At 45.5% G+C, this 25,669-nt stretch overlaps 1 non-coding gene across 1 annotated transcript; it reads right to left on the bottom strand.

Annotated features, from left to right (window-relative positions):
- Nucleotides 1-14,142: 14,142 nt before the first annotated feature.
- On the bottom strand, nucleotides 14,143-14,391 carry LOC121281659. Its single transcript, XR_005943908.1, has one exon. It is a non-coding gene; the product is annotated as a small nucleolar RNA SNORA53 (small nucleolar RNA).
- Nucleotides 14,392-25,669: the final 11,278 nt, after the last annotated feature.

The raw sequence follows: 25,669 nt of genomic DNA, 5'->3' as shown, positions 1-25,669 counted from the left end.
AGATTACTATTTCAAGGAAAATCTGCAGCCATCAGTAAAATCGTGGTCTGATCAGCTTTTCAGTGCAACAGGAAAGGAATCTAGCTGACTCCAGTCGACTGTGGATGGTTTTGATTCATTTGTGTATTGACCAATCCCAGAAAAAGGGCCTCCCTTTTAGCATGCAGCTTGCTGCAATTATTTTAAAATTGTATTTATCCTGGGTAAAGTTGCAAAAAAAACCGTACAGGAATCTCTTTAATCAACGCAACCCCTTTAAGAAAACTGACTTAGATAAAGGAAACATAAGAACAGAGCAAATAGCGGGGACCATTTGGCACCTTGACCCTGCTCTGCCATTCATACAATAATGGCTTATCTTCTGCCTCAATTCTACTTACCTGCTGAATCCCCATATCTTTGAATTTTCTGAGAGATCAAACATCTATCAATCTCTGCCTTGAATATACTCAATGCTTGGTGCATTACAACTCTCTGCATTAGAGAATTCCAAAGATTCATACCTCTGAGTGAAGAAATTTCTCCTCATCTCAGTCCTAAATGGCCTACTTCTTATTCTGAGACTCTGTCCCCTGCTTCTAGAAAGCTCAGCCAGGTGAAACATCCTGCACCTCCTCTTGCCAAGCCCTGTAAGAATTTGTATGTTTCAGTGAGATCACCTCTCATTCTTCTGAACTCTAGAAAATACAGGCCCAGTCTCCTCAATCTCTCCTCATAGGACAATCCTGCCATTCCAGGGAATCAGTCTGGTGAACCTTTGTTGCACTCCCTCAATGGTAAATATTTCCTTCCTTCATTAAGGAGACCAAAACTGTGCATAATACTCCAAGTGTGGACTCACCAAGGCTTTATGCAATTGCAAACAAGGCCTCTTTACCCCTGTACTCAAATCCTCTTGCAATAAAGGGCAACGTATCATTTGCTTCCTAATTGCTTGCTCTACCTGCATGTTAGCTTTCATTAACTTATGGACAAGGACACCCAGGTCCCTTTGGACATCAACACTTCCCAACATCTTGCCATTTAAGAAATATTCTGTATTTCTGTTTTTCCTATCCAAGTGGATAACTTCACATGTTTCCACATAATATTCCATCTGCCATGTTCTTACTCACTGTTGAAACCCCCTTGAAACCTCTTTGCTGCATCCTCACAACTCACGTTCCCACCTAGTTTTGTGTCATCAGCAAACTTGGAAGTATTACATTTGGTCCCCAGATCCAAATCATTGATATAGTTTGTATAGCTGGCATTGATAGCTGGTATGTGTCTCCACTGGTTAGAGGCATACTTAGCACAAAGGGAGATGGTTGTGGTTGTCAGAGGTCAATCATCTCGCTGCAGTAGTTTCTCAGGGTAGTGCCCTCGGCCCAACCATTTTCAACTGCTTCATCAACGACCTACCTTCCATCATAAGGTCAGAAGTGGGGATGTTTGCTGATGATTGCACAATGTTCAACACCATTCGCAACTCCTCGGATACTAAAGCAGTCCATGTCCAAATGCAGCAAAGCCTAGACAATATCCAGGCTTGGGCTGACAAGTAACATTTGTACCAAGCAGTGACCATCTCCAGCAAGAGAGAATCTAACCATTGCCCCTTGACGTTCAATGGCATTACCATCACTGTATTCCCCCACTCTCAATATCCTGGAGGTTACCATTGACCAGAAACTGAATTGGACTAGCCATATAAATACTGTGGCTACAAGAGCAGGTCAGAGGCTATGAAGCCTGCAACGAGAAACTCACCTCCTGACTCCCCAAAGCCTGTCCACCATCTACAAGGCACAAGTCAGGAGTGTGATGGAAATTTCTCCACTTGCCTAGATGAGTGCAGGTCCCACAACACTCAAAAAGCTTGACACCATCCACTTGATTGGCACCACATCCACAAACATTCACGCCCTCCACCACCGATGCACATTAGCAGCAGTGTGCCCCATCTACAAGATGCACTGCAGGAATTCACCAAGGCTCCTGAGACAGCACCTTTCAAACCCATACCCACAACCATCTAGAAGGACAAGGGCAGCAGTTAGATGGAAACACCACCACCTGGAAGTTCCCCTACAAGTCACTCACCATCCTGAGTTGGAAATATATCGCAGTTCCTTCACTGTCACTGGGTCAAAATCCTGGAACTCCCTCCCTAACAGCACTTTGGGTGTACCTATAGCATATGCACTGCAGCAGTTCAAGAAGGTTGCTCACAACCACCTTTTCAAGGGCACCTAGGGATGGGCAATAAATGCTGGTCCGGCCAGCTAAGCCCACATCTCGTGAATGAATTAAAAAAAAAATTCCTTCCTTAAAGAATGGGGGGCGCGGGGGGATACATTTGCTCCCTTCCAAACTGCAAGAACCATTCAAGAACCTATAGAATTTTGGAAGATGACCACAACACATCCATTATCTCTACAGCCACGTCTTTCAACTCTAGGTTACTAGGTCCAGGAGTTTTATCAACTTTCAGTCCCATTAATTTCTCCATGACTACTATTTTTCAGTACTAATTTCGTTCAGTTCCTCATTCTCGCTAGTTCCTTGGTTCTCTAGTATTCCTGGGAGGTTCTTTAGTATCTTCCTCTGTGAAGACAGATACAAAGTATTTGTTTAGTTTCTCTGTCATTTCCTTATTCTAAGATCTCCTGTCTCTGCCTCTAGTGGGCCCACATTTGTTTTGCTAATCTTCTTTTTACATAACCAAGGCAGATTTTACAGTCTTTTTTACATTTCTCACTAGTTTACCTTTGCTCACAAGTCTGTTGTGCGGCACTGTATCAAATTTCTTTCGGAAGTCCATGTGCACTACATCAACAGCATTGGCTGGGATTTTCTGTGCCTGCCAGCATTGGGCGTGGTCAGTGGCGTGAACGGACAGTATGGCACAATGCGTTTCATGACTGCGTGAAACCAATTCGCAATCGCCCACTCAGCCCGCAGATAGCAGGCCACAATCTCTACCATCGGACATCGGGAACCTCACTGTAATACATTAGCATATCATGATATTAGGCCTGCCTGCCAGAATAATCCCACCCCATTCCCACTAGATCGTCCGCCCACATTAGCAGTAAAGCATACCGGTGTAGAACACATCTTGACAAACGTGACGTGCAGAAATCGGGACTTACCCTCCAGGGCTTTGCTCACATCACGGACATCCAAGGAGCAGAAGATGCTGGAGCCTGATACCAATTCAACACTGGAGAAATATCCATGGATGCTGGGCTGATTCTTATGGACATGGCTCTGCTGTGAAGCAGCATATGGAAGTTGGATTGTCACCGTTAATGCTCATAACAGGTGATGGTCGAGGTGGTGAGAGAGGAAGGGTTAGGATCAGGTGGGAGAGGAAGAGGTGTTGGGGCGTTAAGGGTGTTGAGGAGGAAGAACAAGGGGAGGAGGGGGTAACGGGGGAGAAGACCACAACTAGGAAGGTAGGTGTAAGGTGGGGTGGAAGGTACAAGAGAACAAGTACAGAGAGGGGACGATGTCTGGAGGGAGGAAGGGGTGCGGAGAGGGGAAGGAGGAAGGGTTGAGGAAAAAGTAAGAGTGGAGGAAGAGGTAAGGCTGGTGGAAGGAGTTGGGGGTGGGGAGGGTCTAAGTGGGAGGGTGGGGGGAATGTCTAGGGGGGAATGGCTGGACTGGCGGGGGAGGGGTTCCCGGGATGGGTGAGGGGTTCCTTTTGGGAGGGGGGAAACGTGGATGGGAGGGGTCAGAAAGGTCCATGTCTGCCTCCTGGGGAGTGAACTGAGGGTGGGTGTGGTAAGGAGGAAAGGTGAAAATGACTAAGTGCAGAGTAAGGCAGCGGGGTGGGAGGTTGAGGGTTTGACGTTAGTGATAGAAGAGATGGCAAAGGTGGGGACCTGGAGGCAGAAACGGATCCTAGGGGTGGGAAGGAGGAGTTTAGGGAGGTGAATGTGCACATTCACTTAGACGTCCTTGAAAGAAGAAGGTTGCAGCTGGTAGGTAGCAGAGGGGAGGTGGAAGGTGATGCCGGGGGCGTCAACTGTGATGGGAGAAAGGAAATGGGTGACTGGTAGAGGGGAAAAGGTGGGGGAGCACACAAAGAACCGAATCCAGACCATGCTGTCCAAGTTGAAAGTGAAACGATGGTTGTGGTGGGTGAAATGAGATGCTGCACTGGGGTATGATATCTGGTGGGCGGAGATGCAGGTCAGGTAGGAGGACAACTTAAAGCAAACCCCAGCGGGCAGCATTCAAAATGCTCAGGACAGTGAGGTGAAACGTGAAGGGTCTGCGTGTGTGGGAGAGCGCTTGCACAAGGCTCCGAAAGGCCCTACCACACAAACACTTTTACCTCCAGAATCACTCGTGGGCCAGCTGCTTCCTCTGTGGTGATGGGTCTTCCGGGCCCTTATTTCCATCTCTTCACTGGAGGAGGAGTCCTCTTGGCTGCAGCTGTGGATGGAGCTGAGGGACTGGCTGGAAGGTGTCAGTCTCTTGGCAGAGCTCCCTGTGAACCAAAATAGAGATAAATGGTGCATGACAGCAGAATCAAAAGCAGGAGAGAGAGTGCTCACAGTTGCGTTGAAGGGTGGTGGGGGGAAATGATGTGGTGCAGCATCCTCAGGAGGGTGTTCACCACCGACCTCACTGTCGCTGCAGGCAGGGTCCACATCCTCATCAGTCAAGCATGATGGTATGCTCTTCAAAGAGAGTGAGGGTCCTAATGTGGGCCACTCCAACCCCACCCCCCCACCCCATCCATCCCCACAACCTGGCCTAGGACCTCTCCCTGCTGGTGTGAGCAGCTTCTGCATGAAAATAGATTTTTAAGAGTGTGAGCAGGACATATGGCACTGCGTGGAATGTTTGTGTGGTGAGCAGCGCCATGGACAGGAATGAGGATGTGAGTTTGATAGGATATGAGCCTGATGGAGATGTGAGGGTATGTGTGAGAGTTTGTGGTGTTGTCCCTTGAGGTGTGAGATCCCTGTGGATGTGGGATGAGTTTGTGAATGTGTGAGTTGAGAGTGATGAGAAGAGAGAGTTAACCTGGCAGAACGGATGAGACCACTCATCCTGTATTCACACTGGGTGGCTGTCCTCTTTTGCAGGGCATTGGCGCTGACCACCACCACCCAAGCCTGGTTGTTAATGCTGCTGCCCATCCTGCAGCCAAAGCGGGGGTAGAGGACATCGCGGCAGGCCTCTATGGCATCCAAAAGGTGTTGCAGTGAAGTGTCATTAAACCTGCAGTCTTTTTGCCTTTCGTGGACATCTTCCCTGCAGTAGTCATGGGCTGGAAGCATTGAGATGTGTGCGCAAGGCTGGACTTAGGGTGCCCAGCGTGATGAAATGGCAAGGTGATGGAGGGCAGGCAAATGAGAGCCCGCCCATGATGGAAACGGCGTGTTTCCTGGAATGCATAAATAATGTGGTGGGATTGGGATGATACGGCTTTAAAACCCGCCAGCATGGCCAGCGGGTAAAACGTCATTTTACCTGCACGTTACCACATTTAGTGCAAAACTGGGAAGATTCTGCCCATTGCCTTCATCTATCCTCTCTTCAAAAAGTTCCAGCAAGTTAATTAAATACGATTTGCCCTTAACAAATCCATGCTTGCTTTCCTTCATTAACCTTCATTTGCCCAAGTAATCATTAATTTGTCCCAAAGGCAAAGAGCCCAGGCGGCCTTCGTGTTTTCAGGAAACCTCATCCATGGGCGGGATGAGGTTCTCTGAAGGTTTTATTAAATAAATAAAAATTCATAAACATATCCCAGCTCATGTAACATTGTCACATGAGGAGACGTGTAAATAATTTTTAACTTAATAGAAATTCTCTACATGTTCTTTATCTCTGAGGCAGCTCCGTGCCTCAGGGAGATTTCTGTGCTCCGACTCTCCCTCTTTTCCCCGCCCACACAGGTTGCGCTGAGCACTACCAAGCTTGCGTCATGCTGGGCGGGTCTTAATTGGCCCGCCCACGTGAAATGGCAGCACACAGCTGATCACGGGCGACGATCAGCTCTGCACCCGCCAACGCCTGCTCCCAACCGGCCCATCCGACAGGGAGAAAAGTCTCCTCCTTGTGTCTGATCAACTTTAAGTACAGACAGCTAATCCAATACCTCCTCCTTAAAAACTTTAAACTCTTCAAGCGACTGAATTACTTCTTTCACCATGGGCTGAATTTTACACTCGCAAAGCGGGACTGTCACAGTCCCACGCATGCGAATAATCTGGTATGACATTGGGGCATGAAACCAACATTATCACACCATTCTGCCATCATATGGTAAACGGGACAACATCGGCAGCCTGCTTGCCATTTTTCAATACGTCTTTAATAAGCTTTTAAGCTTGTTAAGCCAATTGAATAAAATGTTGACACGCCCTAAAGCAGTGGGTGCATGGTCGGGGTGGAGCGCACTCCGTTCTGAGCTCGGACAGGGTCCGCGTACTGGCACATTAACAACCTGCTGCTGGGGCTGTTCGGGCTGACCGTGGAGTTCTTCAGGGCATTCTGGAACGTCCCGGGGAAGAGTATCACAACCGGGCAGATGCTCCTTTCGTGGCGCAAGGCAGTCATTGCCCTGCTGCTGAAGAAGGGGGATCTCCGCCTTCTTAAAAACTGGCACCTGGTCTCCTTCTTCAGCACAGATTACAAAATTTTTGCCAGAGCCATGGCTTCTCGCCTTGGCACTGTGCTGGAACACATGATCCACCCTGACCAATCCCACACTGTTCCGGGCCGTACCATCGATGGCAATATTCATCTATTCCAGCACACCATCCATTATTCCCAGGGGGCTGATCTGTTGAGCGCCTTCCTGTCTCTTGATCAGGAGAAGGTGTTCGACAGGGTGGATCATGAATACTTATTTGGGGCTCTGCGAGCATTCGGGTTCGGGATGCATTTTGTCGCCCGGATCCGACTTTTGTGCACTGCCACAGAGTGTCTAGTTAAGGTTAATGGTTCCCTGACGGCGCCCCTTCGCTTTGGGAGAGGGGTGCATCAGGGCTGCCCAATGTCTGGCCAATTGCATTCTATTTGCCTGGAGCCTTTCCTGCGCCTCTTGCGGAGGAAGTTGTCAGGATTGGTTCTGTGTGGGCCAGGCATCAGGGTGGTCCTTGCCGCTTATGCCGATGACGTGCTCCTCATGTTTAGTGACCCGGCTGACCTGCGGAGGATGCGCGAGTGCCAGGAGGTCTACTCTGCTGCGTCTTACGCCAGGATCGGCTGTGGCAAATGTTCTGGACTCCTGGTCAGTCAGTGGCAGATGGATCCCTTACCTGAGGAGCTCAGGTCTTTCACCTGGAACAGGACCAGCCTCCTCTACCTGGGGGTCCATCTCTGCCCTGCTGAGGAATCCTGGCCGGCAAATTGGCAGGAGCTGGAGACCAAAGTCACCACTCGCCTCCAGCGCTGGACAGGACTGCTCCGAGTGCAGAACTCTATCAGGGTCGAGTTCTGGTCATAAACCAGCTGATTGCCGCCATGTTGTGGAACCAGTTGGTCACTTTGACCCCTCCCCGGACTTTGTCATGAAAATCCAGAGAATGCTCATCAACTTCTTCTGGGACAAAAGACTGCACTGGGTCGCTGCTGAGGTTCTGAGTTTCCCGCTTAGGGAGGGTGGTCAGGCGCTGGTGTGTCTATGCACCCAGGTGGCAACTTTCTGCCTTCAGGCCCTGCAGTGATACCTTTATATTGAGCCCCCTCTGAGATGGTGAGCCCTGGCGACGTATTTCTTCCACCAGGTGCAAGGCCTGAATTATAACATGCAGCTCCTGTTAATAGACCTGAGGGGCCTCGGTGGCTTCTTGCAGGTGTTGCCCCTCTTTTACCAGGACCTGATCAAAGCCTGGAACATGGTCGCCTCGCGACACAACTCTCCCCCGTCGGGAGTAGTGGCTATCATCAGAGAGCCGCTGCTCAGGAATCCACTTCTCCATCCCTTTCAGTGGCTGGCGGAGAGGAGGGCCGTGGCTTCCGGGGTGACCAGGATCAGGGACGTGCAGGGTAGCGGAGGAGTGGGCTGGATGCTTCCTCAGGAGCTGGCGCATCGTGCATCCGTGGATGTCCGGCTCGTGGCCAATGCCATTCAAGACCTTAGGACGGTCATGCTCAGCCCTGACTTTATACTGGACCTCAAGGTGGCGCAGGTGCGTGGTGGTCTTCCGTCTGAGCCTTCCTCTCTTTGGATGGAATTCCACATTGGCCCCAAGCCCCGAACCCTCCCTCGGGAGCCAGTGCCCCGCAACATGAGCTGCCTCACGGAAATGACCTCCGTGTCATTTAGCATGGCGTGGAGGAGTTTCCTGTACAGACTGCTGCTGCATACCCTTTGCTTCCTTGCCCTCACCCGCTGCCCGGACATGCCCTGGTGTGCCTTGTTGCCGTCCAGTGGCGGAGGTCCCTGTTGGGGGGCCTTCTATAGAGGTGTCCTCCCGCTTTCCATCGGGACCTGGGATGGAGGGTGTTGCACGCAGCAGTTCCGTATAACCGCAGAATGTGTTGGTTCATGGACTCTCAAGATACCTGCCCTTTTTGCAGTCTTATGGAGTCGGTGGACCACGTTTACATAGGGTGTTGCAGGCTGCACTCCCTTTTCAGTTACTTAAAGAACCTTTTATTAATGTTTTGTTTGCACTTAAGCCCCACGCTCCTGATCTATGGGCACCCGGTGAGGAGGGAGGCCAAGAGGGAGGAGGACCTCTTCGTGAACCTGCTCCTGGGCCTGGCCAAGTTAGCCATTAACAGGTCCAGGCAGCAGGTGATTGAGGGGGTTGTCCAACCCAACTGTCTGCCCCTCTTCCGCGGCTACATTTGCAGCCGGGTGTCTCTGAAGAGGGAGCATGCGGTGTCTGTTGGCACCACTGAGGCCTTCCGTGTCCAGTGGGCACCGTGGGGATTGGGGTGTTTTATCACATTAATCACATTTTGATTTAATGTTTGTAAGTTTCCTTTAAACTTTGTCTTTGGTTTTGCAGTTCCCTAATTTAGGGGCTGTGTTTGTTTTGTCCCTGATTTTGTTAATTTAGTTTATTTGGTTGACTCTAAAAGAGTTAAAACATGGTTGGTGGGAGATACATTTCTTTTCTTTTCATGCTCTGTTGAAAAGGTGAATTTAAAGGCTGCAAGTGGGACTGTGGCTGACTTTAGCAAAATAGTCTGCTGCTGCAGCTGTGAAATTTAGCTATGTGTTATAAATTTTGCTTTTCAGGCAGTGTTGGGGTGTAGCGCTTTGTCACTGGACTAATAATCCAAAGGCCCAGGGTAATGCTCTGGAGACCTGGTTTTGAATCCCACCATGGCAGATGGAATTTGAATTCAGTAAAAATCTGTAATTAAAGATCTAACAATGACCATGAAAACATTGACGATTGTTGTAAAAACCAATCTGGTTCACTGTCATTTTAGGGAAGGAAATCTGCTGCCTTTACCTGGTCTAGCCTACATGTGATTCCAGAACCACAGCATGTGGTTGACTCTTCAATGGCCTGGCAGGCCACTCAGTTGTATGAACTGGGGGCTTGTGCCAAAATTGGGAGAGCTGTCTCACAGACCAGTCAAGCAACAGCCTGTCATAGTCATCCTCACGAAATCATACCTTACAGATAATGTTCCAGACACCACCATCACCATCCCTGGGTATGTCCTGTCCTGCCAGCGGGACAGACCCAGCAGAGGTGGAGGCACAGTGGTATACAGTCAGGATGGAGTTGCCCTGGGAGTTCTCAACATTGACCCTGGACCCAATGAAATCTCATGGCATCAGGTCAAACATGGGCATGGAAACCTCCTGCTGATTACTACGTATTGCACCTGACCCCCATCAGCTGATGAATTAGTACTCCCCCATTATGAACACCACTTGGAGGAAGTACTGAGGGCGGCAAGGGTACAGAATGTATTCTGGGTGGGGGACTTCAATGTCCATCACCAAGAGTGGCTCGTTAGCACCATTATAGACCAAGCTGGCTGAGTCATAAAGGACATAGCTGCTAGACTTGGTCTGCGGCAGGTAGTGATGTAATCAACAAGAAGGCAAAACATCTCTGACCTCATTCTCACCAACCTGCTTGCTGCAGATGCATCTGTCCATGACAGTATCGGCAAGAGTGACAACCGCACAGTCCTCGTGGAGACAAAGTCCCATCTTCACATTGAGCATACCCTCCATCGTGTTGTGTGGCACTACTACTGTGATAAATGGGTTAGATTTCTAAGAGATCTAACAACTCAAGACTGGGCATCCCTGAGGTGCTGTGGGCCATCAGCAGCAGCAAAACATACTCAACCATAATCTGTAACCTCATTGTCTGGCATATCCCCCACTCTACCATTACCACCAAGCCATGAGGTCAATCCTGGTTCAATGAAGAGTGCAGGAGGGCATGCCAGGAGCAGCATCAGGCATACCTAAAAATGAGGTGTTATGATCCCCAGCTGAGGTTACCACTGGAGAAGCCTGACCCAGGGTGGAACCCAGCTTGATAGATCCTAACTTTTATTTGTTTCTTTAGATACATGGAGAGGGGCGATTGAACAGAGTCGGCTAATGGACTTTAAACAAAAGCTTAAACATTTATTAAACAAGAAAAGATGGACTATATTACAATATTCCTTCACCCACAGCTATAGGTTTATAGTTATATACAGATTTATAAGGATAACACAAGTTACAAAAGCTATCTTATACTCTAATGTTCACAGTAAGTACAGTAAATGTAAGCCAATTGGCGAACTGTGGTCAGACACACCACACTCTGAAACCAAGTGACAGATGCCACCCCTGACAGATTTTATAGACCTCTCCTCAATTCCCACCAGACGCTTGTTACACCATGAGCCAACCAGTCTCACTGAAATCCCATCTTTCACACGTGGGTTTCCAATCTCCACTTTCCAAGAACTCGCCTTGGAATCTTCTCCCAAACCGATGCTTTCTCTCAAACGATTTCTGAAAGGGTTCACCTCCAGGGTTTTGAACTCTCCTTCTGATGTTCCTTTCCCCTGGGTCACCACATGCATTCAAGCTGTCTTCCATGCACTCTCTCTCTCGCACTGACTCAGCTGTCAACAGTGCACCACTGCTTCAGATGCCCATAGCAAAGATTTACAGACCTTCAGCCATCTCTTTGGACCTTCTGACCTCTTGTAAGCTGTTCTCACTTTCAACCTGCTTTCTGCAGCTTTTGTCCCTTTAAATCTGAAGCTTGGAGCCTTTCTGTCTGCCCTCACTCTTAACTTCTCAAGGTTCGTGTCCTTCCTTTGACTAGAAGGTCTACTTGGAACTTTCCACTCCCCTGGATTTTGGAGTCTTTTCTTTAGCTTGAGACTGGCTATCTGTCCTCTTTGCTCCAGTCTCTCATGGCAGCTGCTTTCAGAGCCAACTGAATTCAAACAGCTTCCAAATCAAACTGCTGTTTCTCGTTTCTTGTGTACATGTCTGTGGGAGGGACCTGCCATCTATAGACCCCTGTTGCCAGGCAACAGCCCAGTTTCTCTGCTCTTGTTTGTTTAACTTAGCTGCAAATTTGTAAAACTCTTGTTAGAAATGCAGGCACCTTTTAAAGTGAAACTAAAACTCAATTTGACCTTTTCTTAACACACAGACACAGAAATACAAATCAAGCTTAAACTTTAAAGCTAAATCTTTTCCAAACACCTACAAATACCATTATAAATTGCTTAAACTATCTCTATTTCCTAACAGGGTCAATCTGGTGATGCTAAAACACAGGACTACTTGCGTACTAATCAACGTAAGCAGCAAGCGATAGACAGAGCTAAGTGATTCCACAACCAATGGATCAAATCTAAGCTTTGCAGTCCTGCCCCATCCAGTCGTGAATGGTGGTGAACAATTAAACAACTTACTCCACAAATATCCCCATCCTCAATGATGAAGGAGCCAAGTACATCAGTGCAAAAGATAAGGCTGAAGCATTTGCAACAATCTTCAGCCAGAAGTGCTGAGTGGATGATCCATCTTGGCCTCCTCCGGAGGTCCTCAGCATCACATTCGATTCACTCCATGTGATATTAACAAAAGGCTGAATGCACGGGATACTGCAAAAGGCCATGGGCCCTGACAATATTCCAGTGATACTACTGAAGACTTGTGCTCCAGAACTGGCTGTGCCCCTAGCCAAACTGTTCCAGTACAGCAACAACATTGACATCTACCCAGCAATGTGGAAAATTGCCCAGGTATGTCCTGTACACAAAAAGCAGGACAAATCCAACCCAGCCATTTACTGCCCTATCAGTCAACTCTCAATCATCAGTAAAGTGTTGGAAGGGCTATCAACAGTGCTATCAAGCAGCACTCGCTTAGCAATAATCTGCTCATTCACAGTTTGCGTTCTGCCAGGACCACTCAGCTTTTGACCTCAATAAAGCCTTGGTGCAAACCTGGACAAAAGAGCAGAACTCCAGAGGTGGGGTGAAAGTGACTGCCCTTGACAGCAAGGCAGCATTTGACCAAGTGTGGCGGCAAGATGCCCTAGCAAAATGAGTTAATGGGAATCGGGGGAAATCTCTCCACTGGCTGAAGTCATAACTATCACAAAGAAAGATGGTTGTGGTTATTGGAGGTCAGTCATCTCAGTTCCAGGACATCACTGCAGGAGTTCCTCAGGGTAGTGTCCTAGACCCACCTATCTTCAGCTGCTTCATCAATGGCGTTCCTTTCACCATAAAGCCAGAACAGAGGTAGTTTGCTGATAATTTCACAATGCTCAATACCATTCCCATCTCCTCAGACACTGAAGCAGTCCATTTTCAAATGCAGCAAGACCTGGACAATATCCAGGATTGGGCTGACAAATGGCAAATAGCATTTGCACCAACGCAAGTGCCAGGCAATGACCATCTCCAACAAGAGAAAATCCAACCATCAGCCCTTGACATTTAATGGCATTACCATCATTGATAGCCCACTATCAACATCCTGAGGGTTACCTTTGACCAGAAACTGAGCTGGACTAGCCATATAAATACTGTGGATACAAGAGCAGGTTAGAGGTGAGGAAGCCTAAGGTGAGTAACTCACCTCCTGACCCCCCAAAGTCTGTCCACAACTTACAAGGCACAAATCAGGACAGTGATGGAACATTCTCCACTTGCCTGGATGAGTGCAGCTCCAACAATACTAAAGAAGCTTGACGCCATCCAGGACAAAGCAGCCCGCTTGATTGGCACCACATCCACAAACATTCACTCCCTCCACCACCCACACACAGGCAGCAGTGTGTACTATCTACAAGATACACTGCAGAAACTCACCAAGACTCCTTAGACAGCACCTACCAAACCTGCAACTGCTACTATCTAGAAGGACAATGGCAGCAGACATATGGGAAGTTCCCTCCAAGCCACTCAAATCCTGGCTTGAAAATATATCGCCATTTCTTCACTGTCGCTGGGTCAAAATCCTGGAACTCCCTCCCAATCAGCACTGTTGGTATACCTACACATGGACTGCAGTGGTTCAAGAAGGCAGCTCACCACAACCTTCTCAAGGGCAATTAAGGATGGGTGATAAATGCTGGCTTATCTAGTGATGCCCACGTCTTATGAATGAATAAAACGATAACATATACACCTACATCAGGGCATTTCCTCAGGGAAGGTGGAAAAAGGAACGTCCTCATCAACATTGATATACAGCACAAATGGCACACTGCTCAATGTCTGATGTGGGAATTATCCATTCTGATGGGCCCAGTCCTTCAGTGAGGAGGTAGCCAGCTGGCCAGGAGCAGGTGCATCATGAGGTGCAGAAGGTGGGAAACCTACTGGGGCTCAAGTGGCTGCAGAGGGGAGACAGCAGCAGCAGGCAGGCAGAGTTATACCTAAATGTGCAGGGTCAGGATGCCTTACCTTGAGATGGCCGAGTGACAGTGCCTCTGAAGACTGGGTTTATAGAGGGAGGTAGTCATATCCCATTGTGACATACTTTCTGGTGAGATAGCCAGCCACACAATTCGAGGGTATCTGAAGCCTGTGTCATTAAAAGTCACTGTAGCATTGAACTTCTTCGTCTCTGGGTCATTCCAGGCAGTATGTGGAGATTGTGGTGGGATCACCCAACCTGCAGCCCATCATTGCATCACTTCATTGCAATATTTAAACCAGATAGATTTTGATAAACGTGTCCACACAGCAGCAAAATCCTGATGGCAGCAACAGCCTGGAGTAACACATCAGAACTGAGGGGCTACCGTGCAGATATATTACTTTAACATGCCAATGACTCAAGTACCTTTGACTGTACAACCACAAGTTGATGAATGTCATTTGGCAGCCCATTGGAGAACCCAACACCAGGGTGCAGAGATCTATCAGCAAGGCAGAACAGATACACAGATACATCCCAAAGGTGGATCTAAGGAGCGTGTGTTTTCTTTAAAAACTGTCCCAAACAACTCACTAATTCCATGTTTAGGCCTTCATTATATCTCCTTTACAGGTGACAATGCAAGTCAAGCAAAAAGAGCCAGAGGTTTTGTAGCTATGGCTGAATTCCCATGGGTACAAGGGGTAACTGAGTACATCCGTGTAGCCATAAGAGCACCAGCTGGGCAATCAGCGGCATTCATTCACTGAAAAAGATAGCGCTCTATAAATATCCAGATTACATGGGATCACAATCAAAGAATAAAGCAGGTTACCCGGAAGCACCCACAACGCATTCATCCTTAGACATTTCCAGGTACCAGGGATGATTACTGGCCCAGAGGTTTTGGGCAGTTTGCTGCTGGATGATAAAGGATAACCATTAAAAAAAGATGGCTGATGACTCCAGTAAGGAACCTATGGAGGAAGTTTGAGTGTAGGTATAATGATAACCACACATTGATCATGGCCATCATTGAGCAGAATATTTAGCCTGTTCAAGATGCCCTTCAGATCAGGTGGCAGTTTCCAATATGTATCTGCGAGAGTGTCACGAATGGACATCGCTTGCTGTGCATTGCACCACCTGGTCTTCCTGAGAGGGGATGTTCTGTCAGAGGAGGATTTGATGGAGACAGCCTGATCCTCTGATGAGGAGTCCGATGAACTGGAGAGCGAACTGCACCAGGCAGCTTTGCAAGCCGGTCTGTGTGATCTGGATGCCCATGAGACAAGAGATGCTCTCATATTTAGAAGCTTCCAAAAGTGATGTCTCCAGCTCAGTAACAACTTCCTGGACCTTGGCACCTTCTCCTGTTAGCACACTGTCATGAACACCAGGCCCATGTAAGGGCAATGTAAGTCACCAAATAATGGCGAGCAGGGGGACCCACATGAACATAACCTCCCATAAGAGCATTCAGTTCAAATCCATCACATCACACAGAGATAATGAACAAATGTAGCTGGAGAACCATGTGAAAAAAAAACTCATTTATGTTCACAATAAATCAAAACAATGCTCAAATTCCACAAATAAGCAAGGGACCAATGTGCACCCATGTGTGACTAATGTGGGATTTCCTTGGTTCTTTTCCAGTGCTGTGGCATGATGCTTCCCCCTCACTGCCAACTGTGCTGGAGACAGGCTGCCGATCGTTACACCCCCTTGCCTGAGATGACTTTGGCAGCTGTCCTCCAGTCGCCTGAGGCTGTGCAGGCCCTTGTGTGCTGGGAATCTCCTGCACAATGGCAGGAAGCTCATCTGTTGTCGCAGTGCTTGGAGGCATTTGTGCCAATGGCAGACAGGCGGAGGAGAGGCTGTCCCAATCAGAAGTACCCTGAGGGGTGTCCCTTGGCATTAGCAGCTGCTCTTCTGCTGCCATAAGGTCCATCTGGATCTCTCTGCTTTCCTTACAGGGACCAGGATCTGGATGTGACTCCAGGATCCTGGTCCCCCTCTTGCCCTGGTGCTGGGCCCTGGAGCTCAGAGGCAAGGCGATGGACTGCAGGTCAGAACTCATGCCCAATATTGCGTCAGTGATCTCTGGGTTTGGCCCTCCATGATAGCTGCCAGTCTGTCAATGGAGGAAGCCATGCGTTCTGTTGAGCAAGTGATTGAAGCGTTCATGGCTTGCAGGGGCTGTTGCAATGTCCATGCCATAAAGTGCAACCCCTTTGGTATCTCTGCCACATCTCCAAGTACCTTGTGCTGCACATCCAGCATCTGCCCCCCGGCAGACAACTCCAGAGGCTCATCATCAGCCTGGGCTCAGCATCTAGGTCGCTTGCGGCAGTTTTCCAAATACCAGAGGTCTGTTCCATCTTAGTCTCTGATAGCTGGTCCTGCAACTGTAATGTGCTCTCACAAGTATGTCTATCCCTTACAGATGAACTGCGCACACTCATTGTTGTGTGTGGATCTGTGCTGGTGCTAGATGCGGAGCACAGATGTGATGCTGCACACTCTAAGGTTTCCTGTTCCTCCACTGAGGTTACAGACAGTCCCTTGGGGCTATAGCCTGTAGCTGCCGATATTGCACCTTTGGTGGAAACAAAAGGAAAACTAAGGGCAACTTCATCCTTTGAGGTGAGTTTGCAGAGTCACACTTCCTTATTGCAAACACTGGAACCATTAGGAGATGTTAACCAGTGTTTGAACCCTAGACCCTTCAACATAGAACACCTTGCTCCCCAAATGCTGCAAGTCTCCAAAGTCACAAACCACCAATGCTACTTGCGTGCCAGCTTCCCCAGTTTCCAACACCCTCCCCTCCCCAGCCTCTTCAGCACTGTTTGGAGAAACAGTAGATATGTGTCCTTTGAATCACACCACACTGGTGCCTCCCTCCAACTTCACCTCACCTCATAGCCTGACTCCAATCACTGGCAGTCAACTCCAGGACCTCCTCCTCAATGGCTGTCAGGATGGCCAAGTTTGGAACATCATCTCCGGTCCTATTCCACTCTCTGACATTGTGTGCCTTTTTACTTGCAGGAGGAGGGGATAAATTATAATGGTGATGCTAGGCTACAATCATGCCTTCAAATGTGTAGCCAATGTAACTTTGTCACCAGCACACATTTCTCAGTGCTCTTTGCCATCTAATAGGGGTTGCAGTTCCCCTCCCACCACCCTCATAACCTCCATTGCCATGCAGAGACATGTCTGTATCATACCACCTTACATACTTGGACAATCCCATAACTGATCCACTTCACAGCCTTCCATATATGTCCATCTCCAGAATGGTGACGCAGACTCCCTTCCAGATCTCAAAAAGTCAGTGAACCTTTTCTGGCACAATTTCACTGGAAGACCCCAAGGCTGTTGACCTCCACTGTGACCTCAGGCTGCCTTTGTCTGGCTGGGAGGTCACCTCTTCCTGTCATCTGACATCAGGACCTCCCACCTATGTCTCACAGCCTAGAGAACGACTCACAGGGAGTCGTCATCAAACCTTGGGGGCGTACTTGGTCTGGGGCCCTCCCCAACCCCTGGCTCCATTCTCTCGGCCATCTGTGGAGAAATTTCAAGGCTGATTTCAAAATATTTCCCTAAGCACTTGCTATTCATCAGGGGAATGGGTCTGATGCAATAAAATGTTCTTTCTTCCCTTGAACATTAGCAGAATAATCATCAACGTTTAAAAGCAAGCTCTTACCTACTGCAATAGCTCACTGGAATTTATATTCCACACAAAAAACTAGCGCCTCCAAAGAATGCTTTCTCATACAGCTGTCACAGTCCCATGTCAGGGTTGCCTTTAAATGGGTGGCCGTGACTTCTAGTTCATGGCCTCCCCCATTTGTCCCTGGATGCCCACCTTCTGATTACCGATTGCGCATGCTGCCCACCCTTCCTACACATAGTTGGCCGGTTTCCTACAGAATGGCTGTTAATTCAGCATTAGGCATATTATCCAATATCTTTCAAAGGCAGGGACAGAAGTTGGCAATCCATGCACTTCTGGGTTGGACTTCTGCCCACCACCAAAAATGTAAAATTCAACTCCATGGCATGGTCAGCATCTTCATCTTTGGTAAAGACAGATGCAAAGTATTCATTTAATAGCTCGGTTGTGCCTCCTGCCTCTGTACCTAAATCCCCTTTTTTGGTACCTAATTGGCCCTGGCCCTCTTTTCACTGCCTGTTTAATATTTATATGCCTATAGAAGACTTTATAATTCCCTTTTATGTTGGCTGTTAGTCTCTTTTCATACTCTCTTTTTGTTTCACTTATTTGTTTTTTTCACTTCCTCTCAGAACCTTCTATTTCCAGCCAGGTTCTTAGTTGTATTCCGCCTGACCTCTATCATAAGCACATTCTTTCTTCATCTTAATCTCTATCTCTTTTGTCATCCAAGGAGCTCTGTATTTGTTTGCCCTAATCTTTTCCCTTTGTGGGAATATACCTTGACTGTGCCCAAACTATCTCTCTATAAAGTTGGCCCTTTGTTCCTTTATCATTTTTGCTGCCAACTTTTGACTCCAATTTATTCTGCCCAGATCCATTCTTGCCCCGTTGAAATTGGCTTTCCCCCAATTAATTATTCTTACTCTGGATTGTTCTTTGTCCTTTTCCATAGCCAGCCTAAACCTTATGACTCAATGATCATGGTCCCCTAAATGTTCTCCCACTGACACTTGATCTACTTGGCCCACATCATTCCCAAGAACCAGGTTGAACAATGCCTCCTTTCTTGTTGGACTGGAAACATACTGCTATAGAAAATTTTCCTGAACACATTCCCGGAATTCTTGTCCTTTTTACACCACAAATATCCCAGCCTACATTCAGATGATTAAACTCCCCCATTATGACTACTCTAAAATTCTTGCACCTTTATGTAATTTCCTTGCAAATGTGTTCCTCTACATCTTTCCCATTAGTTGATGACCTGTAGACTACACTGAGTAATTTAAATGCACCATTTTTGTTCCTTAGCTCTAGCCAAATAGATTCTGTCCTTGACCCACTGGAGCACCCTCTCTCCAACGCAATGTTTCCTTAAACAATACTGCCACCCCTCCCCCTTTTCCTCCTTTCCTATCTTTCATGAGCACCTTGTATCCTGGAAAATTTAACACCCAGTCTAGGTACCTAGGAGAAGCAATATCTTGAAGCCGATATTCTCTCAGGCACAATATTCCTTCCAAGCAGGGGGGGCATACAGAGAGAACTATTCTTGAAAGTGTGCCATTATTCTGGCTTTTTTATTTGAACACCAAATGACACACAGCTGTTCTTTGAAATAGCCCTTCAAAGCCCTTGGTGCCTCTGGCTGGCTTAAATTTGAATCTCCTGTGGTGTTCTCATCAAGCAGGAGAGTTAAGCAATCTTTGGTGGGTTTAAAACCTGGGGCAGTTTTCTTCTCTTTGGAAATGTACATTCTTTGTGCCACAAGCTTCCAATAATGCCCTGTCTCATCAACGTTAAACACTTGTTTCAATGAGTAACCATTACAATTGTTCTCATCCGATAGGCAGGAATTATCAGCTGCTTTGGTATTGGCACTAGCCGCTTCACTGGTTATTTGGATGTTATGCAAATAGCAATGCCTCTTAAAATCCTCGAACCAACCACATCTAGCACTGAAACTTTCTGACTGTGAACTCTCACCTTACTCAAGTTGTCATTACAAACTTTTAGCTTTCACTTGGTGGGTAGCCCAAGCATTCTACTGATGTCAACTGCTTGTTCTCTGGCCTCAAATTGCATTAAAACTTCTAATTTAATTTCTAAAGTGATAATTTTTCTTTCTTTTTTTCTTAGGAGCACCAGCCTCACTACCATCACTTATTGGGTTATTTTGACTCATTATTATGACATAGCCAATGGTAAATGCTGAGATGTTCAAATCCTAGAGGGAAACTTGACACAAATGTCACAGCCAATTTTTGCAACTTGTATGTTTCAAGATGCAGGTTTTGAATTCAGTTATAATCAGACCACTGAGTCTCAAAATATTTTTATAAAACTAAATTAAACGCTTATTAATTATAAGATTGTAAGCAGATACATATGTCTACAAATTACTATGATAATAACTTATAAAAAAAATCCCTTAATTAATCTGACTCTTAGTTACACCTCTGTTCAAGCAACAATAAAACACAGATCTAAACAGACCCCTGGCAAAGCACACTCTGAACAGTCACATTCAAAATTAGTTTCTTTCAGCTCTGGGTCCTTGCAGACAGTGGCTTGAGGTTTACTGGCTGGAGGCTATAGACCTAGAATCCTTCCTCTTTTAGCAACAGCCTTCTCTTCCTTTATACCTCTTTTTCTCTTTGAATGCAAGTTCTCATTGTATCAATAGGTTTTTTGAACTTTACCTCTTCTAACAATAAAACCCTTTCATAACACCAATTTTATTAGTAAGTTTTGGAAAAAAATAAACACGTTGTTTGACTTCTTCTGGCTAGGTGTAACATTTCACCCATTATTTTGAATAGTTTATTTAAAAATGTAAATTTCTCCCTTTACACTTCATCTTGTAACTTCCCTATGTTTACCTAATTACCATTTCAAAACTACTTCCCTGCTATACATCAAAGCTTCTAGGCCAGCTGGCTTTAATCCAATTAAGATGCACACACACACACACACAGATACAGACACCACTAGAACTCTATTTTAAATAATTTCCAATAACAGTATAGACATTATTATATTTTCTTGACACTCATGTTTAAGATGGGGTTCTAAAGAATTAAAGCAGTAAGTTACCTGAACACTTAAATCACAAACTTCAAAAACCTCAAATTACTTAAAAATTGCAACTTTACCTCCACCCAGCAATATCTCACAAGGCCACATCTGGTGCTTCAAAATCAACAGAAGCTGGCGGGCTTAGTACAACAGTGGGTAGTCCAGGCTGAGTACCACAATTCATCTTTTCCCTTGCAAGCAAATAAACCCTGCACTGTGCAGTACTTTTCTTTCAAGCTGAAGAAATAACAGCAATCTTACCTTGACACTCCTTTCTCACTCACAAAGTGGTGCTGAGATCATGTGACAGTGGCCTGTGCTATGGGCAAACAACTTTATGACGAAAGTTATGACGTTCAGTGCAATCATTTGCCCTATTGCAGACCTGACATTAAAGCAGAACAATGTTTAACAATGCAATAGTGGGAATTTGCTGTATCTCATTTCCCCACATTATTTCCAAAACACATAACCTGTCTATATCTCCTTTCACCATCTTTGTGATCTCACAGCTTACATTCCCAACTAAATTATCATCAGCAAACTTTGGTACATTACTCTTGGTCTCTTTGTTCAAATCATTAATATAAATTGTAGCACTGATCCTTGTGACATTCCACTAGATACAGCCTGTCAGCTTGAAACCAATCCTTCATCCATGCTAACATTTTATTGCCAACTCCGTGAACCCTTACCTTGCATATTAACCTTTTGTATGGCACTTTACTCAATACTTATTGGAAATCCAAGGAGACTATATCCAGTGGTTCCCCTCTATCTACCCTGCTAGTTACACCCTCAAAGAACTCTAATAAATTTGTCAAAGATGATTTCCTTTTCTTAAAATTGCACTGACTTTGATCCTACTATGATGTTTTTTAAGGACGCTGTTAAGGCTTCCTTAAAAGATGCCAATGCTTTCCTGACGATTGACGTCAGGCTAACTAGTCTGCAGTTCTGCTTTCTCTCTCCTTCCTTTCTTGAGTGTTACATTTGGTAATTTTCAATCCATTGGCCAAACCAGGATCTTGAGTATTTTTGTTAAAGTCGTAACTAATGCATCCACTAATTCTGTAGCTACTGTACCTCCTTTAGAATCTTTGGATGTAAGCTATCATGTCCTGGGATTTGTTCGCTTTTAGTACCTGAAGTTAGTCCAATACTTTTTCTCTGTTGATATTAATTACCGTAAGTTCTTCATACTAATTAGCCCCTTGGTTATCCTCTATTTCTGATGTCTAATTTGTGTCTTCTACTGAGAGATTTTAAGAAGAGTGCGAGCTGAAAATCAGAGCAAATGTTTAAAAAGAATGGAAGCGGAGAGCCAGAGTGGAATGGGATCAGACTGTCCCTTAATCAACCATAAAGTAAGGATAATAATATTTTAATATTTAATAATTTGATTAATATTTGTACTAATTAATCAATAAATCAAAGACTGAAGCCAATTTTATATTTATCATTCAGTTACAAACAGTACTCAATTAATAGGATTTAGGGGATAAAGTTAAAATTAAATAACAGGATAGTAACACCAAAGGGGGCTGAATTTTTCAGGAAGCTAAAATCTAAGGTTTATAGATAGACTGTGCTAGTTGGTGCTGGCGTCACTGGTGCTCTGTGCTGGCGTGAAGTTTGCGCATGTGCAGATCGGGGCATGACATCATCAGGAGGCGCCTGCAGAGATTTTGCTAGTATGTGGTTTACGCATGCGCGACAATGACATAATCAACCAAGACATTGTCATTATATTGCCCAGGTTTGATATGTGCACATGCACAGTTCATGCATATGCAGAGAACACTGGAAGGTCTGAAACTGGGAAATAATGTCTGCGCATTCACGTGATGATGTCATTGTGCACTGTGATCTCGTCATGTTACTGAAGGTAATCTGTATCCTCTTAACGATCTTCACATCCTTTCTAAAGTATGGTGACCAGAACTGAACACAATAATTGTGCCCTAATCTGACCTTTATAAAGATTCAGCATTACTTCCCTGGTTTTGTGCTCAATACCTCTATTTGTGAAGTTCTAGATCCCATATGCTTTGTTAATTGTTCTCTCAATATGATCTGCCACTTACAAAGATCCATGCACAGGAACCCCAGGTGCTTCTTATTATTCATAAGATCTTTATTGCCTCTCCTTATTCCGAATGCCAAAATACATTACCTCACACTTCTCTGTATTAAATGCCATCTGCCAGTTGTCTGCTCATTCTGCTAACCTACCTATATCTTGTTCCAGTCCATTGGTATCATCATTGCTGTTAGCCATACCTCCAAGTTTGATATCATTGACAAATTTTGAAATTTTACTCAAATGCATAAATTACTTTGGCATTAGAATATATAAAAAAGTGGTCCTAGCACTGACCCTTGCAAAACACCGCTGCCTACCATCCTCAAGTCTGAAAAATAAAAATTTACCACGACTTGCTATTTTCTATCCTTTTCTTCCCTATCTTTTCTGAACACTTTGCATCCTTGAATATTAAGTACCTACTCAAAACATCTAAAAAATTGCAAAGAGTTATTGCCATTATATTACATTTCCACATGTTGATTTGTGCTTGTGGCTCACCAATCTTACTCACCGCACTGTGCGCATATAGCAACTCACCAAATCACCTTAGATAACACCTTCTAAACCGATTATCTCTACCACCTAAAAAGATAAGGGCTGCAACTGGATAGGAAGACCACCACCTGAAATTTCCCCTCCAGGTCACACACTATCCTGATTCAAAACTATATTGTGCTTCCTTCACTGTTATTGGGTCAAAAATCTATAACTGCCAAAACCTAGAACTTCCTTCCTAACAAGACTATGAGAGCACCTACATTAGATGGATTGCAGCAAATCAAGGCGGCAGCTCACCACCACGTTCTCAAATGCACTTAGGGATGGGCTTGCCAGCGATGTTCACATCCATGAAAGAATTTTAAAAAACTAAACCTGTCCTTGCATTCCTCATAGTCCTTCATAGTCTGCTGCTATTTAATATTGTACTACTTCCTTCTCCAGTACCATCCAACACACTCACTTTATGCACCGTATTCATCTTTTCTACTACTTCAATATGCTGGTGAACACTACCCACTGCCAATTTAGTTTAAACACTCCCCAACCCCATTAGTGAACCTCCCCATGAGGACATTAGTCCCAGTCCTGTTGAGATGTAGCCCAATCCTTTTGAATAGGTACCTCCTGTCCCTGCTCCCAATGGCACTGCCCTTACTAGAGAGATACTGGTCTCTGATAGGCCAGCAGCTCTCAGAGGTGGGTATCTGCCCTGGAACAAAAGGTGTGGTGGAAAATTATCCCTGGAGGTCTGGGAACCTCAAATGCAGCCAGTGGGTTGCCTCATTGTGACTTATTCCCTAAAGGACTCTGTGGTAATTATGGTTTTATCTAATGTGTAATATATATTTAAGAAAAATGCTATTAAGTGAGATCACATGATCTTGGTATTCAATAGGAGAGTAGTGTGGGCTACCTCAGTAGTTAGTAGTGTAGAGATAGAGTTTGAAGTGAAAGCACCTGTTTAGTTACAGCTGAGTACCTTTGCAAATAAACAAAAAGTTTCCACCTATGAAGTGTCTGCTGATCAATTCTATCAATTGTACCAACTCAGCCACCACTCACAACAAACTGGCAACGAGGATAAAACATGTTTAACAGAAGAAATCAAGAGAAATGAAATCAGCACAGTACCTCGCACAGTAATTGTAAGAAGAAGTTCCATTTGAATTGACGAAGTAGCTCCCTCACAGAATGCCGCAATTCTGAAAATTGATTCTTTTGATCCAGCAACAGACGATTGGTCTCACATTCTTTTTCCAAGAGAACAAGGTTACAGGAGAAGAGAAGAGATGAGCGATCCTCTTAAGTACATGTGGGAATAAAATCTATGGCTTGATTCGAAGTTTGATGGCACCCAGTGTCCCAGATTTGAAAAATTTTGATGAATTAGTGGACCTGGTGAAGGGTCATTATCAGCCAAAGTCCTCAGTAATGATGCAAAGGTTCAAATTTAACTCGAGAGATAGAGCCCTGGGGGAGACAGTTGCACGCTATGTAGCACATTTGAAGCAGTTAACGGAACATTGAAAATTTGGTACATCTCTAAATGACATGCTCAGAGATCATTTAGTGTGTGGTGTGAATGAGGACACGATTCAGAAGAGAATGTTGTCCAAAACAAATTTGGAATTCTAGAAGGCACTAGAGATAGCACTGGCAATGGAAAACACAGTAAAAGATTCAAAAGCAGTACAGGGTGCGCAAGATGGTGGGTGCCGCCCGCCACATTGGGCAGGAAGCCCCAGCCGAAAAGGGCGCAAAAATGCAAGACTCTGCCGAAAAGCAGGAAACAACCCCACCAGCAAGAAAATGAGAAAAAAATGACTTAGCAGTGAAAATAAGGAATCATTTCAATAGAGGTGGAAATAAGCAGTCTTTTTAATAATTGGCAGTTTAATCAAATAGAATGTTCTTATTGTCATAGAAATGGACACATAATGAGACAGTGCAAGGAAAGAGTCAAGCAGACCTTTAAACAAAAGAAAAAACCCACTGAGATCTACAATGTAGAAGAACCTGAAGCAACAAATTCAGGTATTTATTCATTGTTTAATTTGAAGGTGGGAAAGACAGAACTGATATATATATGTAACAGTGAAAGTGAACGGTTAGAATGGGAAGACCTGTTAGAATGGAAGTGGACATAGGAGTTTCCACTACAATAATTGGGGAACATACCTTCAGATATCTGAATAATGGTGAACATCAATTAAATTTAGAAGGAACAACTGCCCAATTAAAAACATACACAGGTGAAGACATTCAAGTCAAAGGCATAAGTAGAGTACTGTCCATATGGAAGCCAATCGGTAAGGCAACCAGTGTTGGTACTGAGAGGCAGAGGACCAAGCTTTCTAGGGTGAAATTGGCTAAGGGAAATCAACCTTGAGTGGCCGCTGAGATTCCAAAAGGAAGCAGGAAGCATTTCTGTTTTGGAAAAGGAGTATATAAGACTCAGCAACCTGAAGAAATGCAG

This window comes from Carcharodon carcharias, chromosome 8, assembly GCF_017639515.1.
Source record: "Carcharodon carcharias isolate sCarCar2 chromosome 8, sCarCar2.pri, whole genome shotgun sequence".
NCBI classification, from domain to species: Eukaryota; Metazoa; Chordata; class Chondrichthyes; order Lamniformes; family Lamnidae; genus Carcharodon; species Carcharodon carcharias.
This window is presented reverse-complemented; position numbering and strand designations above follow the sequence as displayed.